Consider the following 7,151-nt stretch of genomic DNA (forward strand, 5'->3'; position numbering starts at 1 on the left):
GTTGAAAAGAATTATACCACTCAGCCTTGTAAGGCAATAGAAAAAGAGGTAAATTAAATTAGCTGAAAATTGGCTATAGAGGGAAAGACATCTTCTTATACTGGGGGTGATACGTAACATCCATTTGCCTGGAAGTGCAGGTAGAAAGCAGAGGCATTAAGATTGACAATACAATGCAATAATAAAGCAGTACAAATGGAACAGTTGTAAAAGTGCAATAACTCCCACAGATTTGTCAGAGTGCATTTGTTCAACTGGAGTCCCAGGAATCCCAGGCAGCACCAGTTCTTCCCATGAAGCTCCCACCCCAAAGAAGGAGCTGCCCAACTTTTCTGGAAAATCTTTGCTATCTTTCAGCAGCATTTGCTGTTATGAGTCAACAGAAATGCTCTTTCCTGGATACTAATTCTCTCTGATTTCTGATTAATGATTTGAGATTGAGATGAAGAAAGTACTACGTGAGTCACAAAGCTATAAGAAATAGGATAACTAGAAACATTGTTAAATAAAAAATGCATTTTTATTTAGAATGTGATTTTTGAGACCTGTTTGGAGATTTTGCATACCTGAAATTCAGTGAAATACCACGGGAAGAATCTTCATGTCCATCAGGGTGCCCATCACATCCTGGAAAACAGGCCATTTGTGCGTGATTCAAGCAGCATATCCAAAAATGGAGCCACCCAAAACTGTGCTACAGAGCTATATTTCAGAACATGAAATTTTAGTAATTGCCTACAGTAAGCAGTGGAGTCCTGAAATAAAGATTTGTTGGTCTCAGTTATGTCAAAACCTGTTATTTGTCTTCCTTGCACATGGGGTGTATTGAAAGCTTCTGATTGAGGAGAGAGAGAAGTGATTTGGAGGTCAGATGGAAAATAATAAAACCTTTCTGGGGACCAAATCCTCTCTTGCTGAACTCTACTAGAAGGACAGAGCTGCATCACACCTGAATTTAGCTGGCAGTGGAATGTATGCAAACTAGAAATAAAGAACAGCTGAAAGCTTGTCTTTGTTGGCTAATAAATCTCCCTTTGTCTTATAAAAAGGGAAATACACATAACCTGTTCAGTGTGGCATTCGTACATTAAGCCCTATTGGGAAATAATATGTGAACAAGGGAAAAGTCAAAGTCACATTTAGCTTGAAGAATGGTCCATACATCACAGCAAGAGCACAAACGCAGCATGAAAATACATTCATAATTTTGGCAAGCTGAAAGATTTCATGAGTTCATCCTCCTGAAAATAATGAAACACCATCACTCTTCCTCTCAAAGAAGAGCTGGAGAAGCTGTTTATTTTTCTCATCCCTGTAATGGGATTGCAGAAGCCACTGCTCCACTCCCATGTTTGTGATGGAGCTCTCAGGTCACCTCCCCGTCTGAGGTGGGATTGTCCTTATAGCTCGTGCTGAAGGCAGTTCAAAGCAGACTCCCCCAAGCCCAGACTCATTCCAACTTAAAACATCTGACAACCAGAGCTCACCAAAGAGCATTTATGGCACTGACATGATGTGGCTCAGGAATTTGAGCACACACAGTAAAGCTGCAGCTCAGGGCACCTCAGCTGTAGCTTAAGTGATGTGTTCAAAGCTGCACAAAAAATTGATGGTAAAAAGGAAATAAAGCTGATTTGTGAATCATAGGAGGATAAAAAAACAAAATTGCATAGGCTATAGCCTTGACTATTGTCCTCTTCTGCACCTAAAAAGGCAAATATCAGGCAAAATACTGACAGTATTCTCACAAGAACAGTTACCCTAAAAATGTCCAAAGCTTTTATCAAAGCCATATTTCTTATTCACAAGAAGGACATCACCAACGTGGATCCTGTTCTTTCTGCCCTCTTCAGAATAAAATTTGGTATTTCTGTCTCTGATTCCAGTCACTGCATGCAAAAGCTCTGTGCATTTCCATTGATATTCAGATCATTTCCACTTGAGCTTCCTTTGAATTAATATCACCCAGGAACCTTAGCAATGTCAGTCTCAATTTATGCAGCCTTAGGCTGAAAATTTTAATCTTGTCTGTCCTTGATATTATTTTTTTTTCAAGAAATTTGGTTACTTATTTTTCTTTGATGTCTTTATGCAAATGTCACACAGTGCTGCCTCTGGTCCACAACACATGGCAGGGAAAGCAAGTTTTTCACCCTTTCAGAAAAGTTGGACATTGAGACATCCCAAGGACAATGAGGAAAGCCCATCCACACGAGGTGCTGTACCAAACGTGTTTTTGGTTTTTTTCTGCCAATACCAATTCTCCATATTTTTTCCCCAGATTCCATAGCAGAGGTCTGTCAGCCAACACGAGGGTATCCAGCTGATAAAAACACAACAGGAATCATAGAATCATAGAATGGCCTGGGTTGCAAAGGCCCACAATGCTCATCCAGTTCCAACCCCCTGCTGTGTGCAGGTCGCCAACCAGCAGCCCAGGCTGCCCAGAGCCACATCCAGCCTGGCCTTGAATGCCTGCAGGGATGGGGCATCCACAGCCTCCTTGGGCAACCTGTTCCAGTGTATCAGCCATGCATGTGAAGGTGCTGGCTTGAACAGTAGCACACAGGTAGGTGTTTTTTTCACAGCAGCTTGAGAATTCCCAGGTAGCCAAAGAGTCACGGAGTCCACCAAGCACATGGTTCAATGAGTCAGCAGCAAACACGATGCAACTCAAAGTGGTGCAAACCTGACCTGCGGTTTCATGCAAACCCTTTTTTCCCTACATGGGTTCATGCCCCCTGAATTTCACTCTCAGTTTCAGGTATGAATGAATTCAAAATCTTTAGGTAAGATGCAATGAGAAGAAACTACCTAGTTTTGGCGAGTTTCGGTACAAACCCAAGCAAAACCACAGAATTGCTCATGGTTTCCAGACTAAACCGTATATTTCACCTCTTTTTTGGGGGGGAGTTTCATTATGAAATTTTCATGGAGTTAGAAAAAAAAAATCATGAATCTTAACGTCCGAAAGCGCTCTGAATTGCTATCTATGCCCTTTTGTCTTCTGAGAATAAAATGATTGAAAATGCATGTCTTTTATAACAGCCAACGTCTGGTTGCAGAGACAGTTCTCTGCATCACGTCAACATCAGTTTGCCTTAAGAGCAAATAAATTGTCTGATTAGTCCTCCTTGTCTCCTGAACTTTGGACTTCACTTTGTTTGGTCTTTGTGTTAGTCTTGTTAGTATAGCTTTGTATACATGCCTGATAGAGAAAAACAAAGGATTCTTATGGTAGGAAATCTATGGGCGCTGTGGCATTGCATACAAATGTCTGCGTCTTTTATTCTTTCTACAGTAAAGAATATTTCAGAGTTTAAAGAGAACAGGAAAATATTAAGAATCCATTGGCATTGATTAACAGTGACTTCTTCCAGTTGAGAACAGAACTGAAATCACTTCTAATCAAGCACTTGTAGCTCAAATTACTATGAACGTTAATGATTGCTTCAGCCTTAAACTTAGGCAAGATAGGAGATAAATGAAAATAACGGTGAGTTGGACGGTGCACAAATGGAGACATATCTTTTACTGTAGAATTTTTTTCATTAAATATAATGCATTTTATGTTATACATACGCAAACATGTTTTTTGTTTGGTTTTTATTTTTAGTTGAATCTGAAGGCTGTCTCTCACCTACTGAACCAATTCTGTCATCCAGAATATATCAGTACTAATTCTTTTGTTGAATTCCATAGAAATTATCTTTTTGAGCACAGCTGAACCAAGAAACTTGACTAGGCTTGAAGATTTCATTATAAAAGACAGCTAGCCTTCATTTCAAAGTCTTCCAGTCATGGTGGACTTGCCGTTTCCTTCAAGGAGTCACGCCAATGCTTAATTAACCTCAGCCTCATGGATTTGTTTCTCATTTCTATGGAACAGTCAGACAGACAGGAAGATAGAGAAGAAGAAAGCCCTGGGGCTTGTTCACCTCGTTTATTAACTCTCACTTCTACTGGTAAAAATCTTCATTTTCTCAACTTAAATTCACATGGACCCCAATTATCTTCATCCTTCAGTCTGATTTAAAAAGTAGAACAAATTTCTCAGATTTCTGCACATAAGGGCTTTTTCTAGATGCTGAATCGTTTTCTCGCATGCCAGTGTAACTATTTAGCAGGAAAGATCTGTAACGGAGGATTTTTCTCAGAACATGAAGGATGGGAAACTGCAACTTCAAACAGTCCTTCGAGTGAAAAAAAAAAAAGCACAGCAAACAATTGAAAGTTACAGACACCCACAAAAAATATCCTGTACCACTGTGGCCACTGCAAGTGTAATTAGTTAGTTTCAGGATGTGTCTTGACAAGTTGATTTGTTTTGTTTTGGTTTAGCCATTTTCTGGAGGGGGTTGGCCTGTGAGTAAAATTCAGATTGAAAGGAAGGTTGGTTCCACGTCTGGGCTGTGCTGTGGCCTTGATGTGTGTCCAGGGGCGCATCCCTCCCCATGTCCTGCTTTGCCCTGCAGCACAGAAAAGAAAGCAGCACGCCGCCCCCGGCCAAATGGCCTCAACATCTGTCAGCATGCCTTGAAAGAGAAGAATCATAGAACTGCTGAATCATTGCAAGGGAGTTGGACTAGATGGCCTTCATAGGTCCCTTCCAATTCCAAGGATTCTACGATTCTATGATTAAGGTTGGAAGGATCACTAGGATCATCTAGTCCAGCCATCACCCCACGCCTGTCAACACTCTGCACCATGTCGCTCAGTGCCACATCTGCTCTTCTCTTGAATATTTCAGGTGAGGTGGTGATGATTTTGCCTTAAGTTTCATAGGCCAAAAGCACAAGGAAAGAGGTTAGGAAGGGAAGAGATCAGGAATGACCAGGGCAATGGCCGCTCCATGAGGAGTCAGTGGTGCTTGGTCTGAACTCGTCTGCTTGTGCTGCAAAGCAACACGTTTGAACCTAGCACAGAGCAGGGCACGCTAATGCCTTTGGCCAGTTGCAGTATGACTGTCTTCTGCATTTTCCTCCCATATATTTTTACAAGAAAGGTCTACCTGCTTTCTTCTGTTTTACAGACAGAAGATCTGAGGCAGGGGCTGGAGAAGTGACTCACAGTGTGTCTTTCTGAAGCCTTTGCCAGGTGCCATGGATTTTCTACCACGATCTCAACCGCTTTGGAGGTTGAGTACCGACACCCAATGGCCTGAGTGTCTGATAGCCAGGAAAGCCAGGGAATGAGGGAAGGAGTCGGGTGAAGACAGTGAGAAAGAGGAGGTGGAGGTGTGGGCTGTGAGAGAAGATGAAGCAGCTTTGACACAAGCAGAGGAAACTTCGTTTGGAATTTCAAAAACTCGACTCAACATTTCTGTTGCAGCAGATAAACATCTATTTGGTTTATTACTGGGAATCATTTTTTTTTCTTCTGATTATAAATAGAAGCAGAATGTTACCTCATGTTATTTCCTCTGGGTTTTTTCGGGGATAGATACAAGTGGGTGGTAAACAGCTCACAAAGAGGTTGTTGTTGTTATTATTAGTCAATATGAAGAATAATGTGAAAACGTATCATTTATGGGGTAGCCACAAACCAAATATAGGTCATATTCGCTCAGGCACATCTCTGAGGAAGGGGAGGCAGCACAGCCCAACCACTAGTCTGTAGCTGTGATTGCTGCTGCTTTGTGATCTAAACTGCCAAATGCATTTTTCTTGCCAAAAGACAAACAGACACAAAAGACCGCGTAGTCTTAAAAATAGCAATGAGACATAAAAGCTTCTGTAAGCAGCTGAACAGAGTTATTGCTGCACTTGTATAAATTTTTATTTTTTTTTAGCCTCAGCAAAGCCCTGTTTGTCCTGTGGTAAAAGTCAGCAACGGAAAAACGCAGTGTTGGTTGCTGTACAAGCATATTACAAGACAGTCTCGTGAATGTGCAGACTAAACAGGCAAAGTCTGATAGGAAGCTGAAGCACTGAGCTTGGTTTATTTCATGTTGCTATGTCTCTGTTTTCCAGCCTGAAGTGCATGAATCGTCCTTGCTTGCCCGAAGCACACCCAGTGTTGGGCAAAGCCCATCAGTGCCAGTGCATGAAGAGTAGCACCATGAGGAGAGGACAGTGATGGATGACATGAGCAAGGACTCTGGACCTGGTGCATCCAGAGGCATTTCTGCATGTCCAGGTGGGCTCCAGGTGTGGCACGGGGTTCCAGCAAGCAATGGCCAGCAAATAAATGCCATGAGGCTCACCAAACCCAAGATGAAACTTGGAAAGGTTATGGTGCCATGGCGTATTCAGGGCTTACTGTGGATGTAGTCAGCCAGTACAAGGTTTATAGGGCTTTTTTAGAGTGGCCTTCATGGTGACTCCGAATATTGGTGTTACTTTTGCCTGAAGGATGTGACCTGTGACAGTCACGCTGCACAATGAGACTGCCCTCCTGAGCCTCAGCCCAAAGCAGATGCAATTAGTCAGGAATGGTGGATTCCCCACCATTAAAGAATGCTGTTTCACTGAAAACAAAACCCTCTCACAGAAAAGTGGCCGTTCTGATAAAACTTTCCAGAACATTAAAAAAAAAAAAATTAAATTTTAATAAGCTTGAAAATATCATTTCAGCATTTGGGGAATAGAATGATTTCATTTTTCTAGAAAAATAATAAGTTGTTTTGGAAATCTTAACCTGATACTATTTTATTTATTCTATGTATTTATTCAGCTTGAAACCATGGGAAAAAATTAGGCCCTTTGATCTCCATTTGCTACATTTTGGTGGTGAAGAAAGGAACTTTTGCTTTGTGACACGTTTCTACACCTCAGTGTAATAAGAATCAGATGACAGTGCACAAAGACATGGGGAGAGAGCTATGTGATCACCACCAGGGAAAGCAGGTGGGGTACGGGCAGAGCTGTGAAGAGCTGGAGAAGTAAGGATCTGAAGTTGTAAGTGATGGTTGGGTGCCTGAAAGATTCAGTCCCTTCGTGTCTGGGAATGGGGCTTCTCAATTCTGCTACCACCAAATCTGATACGGTAACATTATCAAACGCACTGGGACTCACTGGAAATTAAGTGTAGGGCCACCAGAAGGCCCTCTGTGAATATCCTCTGTGCAGCCACACATGGCACTGCTTGTGGCTGTGTTAAAGCATCACAGAATGAGGCTGCCTTGTTAGCAAGAGACTGGCTTCTTTCTT

Source organism: Tetrao urogallus (assembly GCF_951394365.1).
Source record: "Tetrao urogallus genome assembly, chromosome: 19".
NCBI lineage: Eukaryota > Metazoa > Chordata > Aves > Galliformes > Phasianidae > Tetrao > Tetrao urogallus.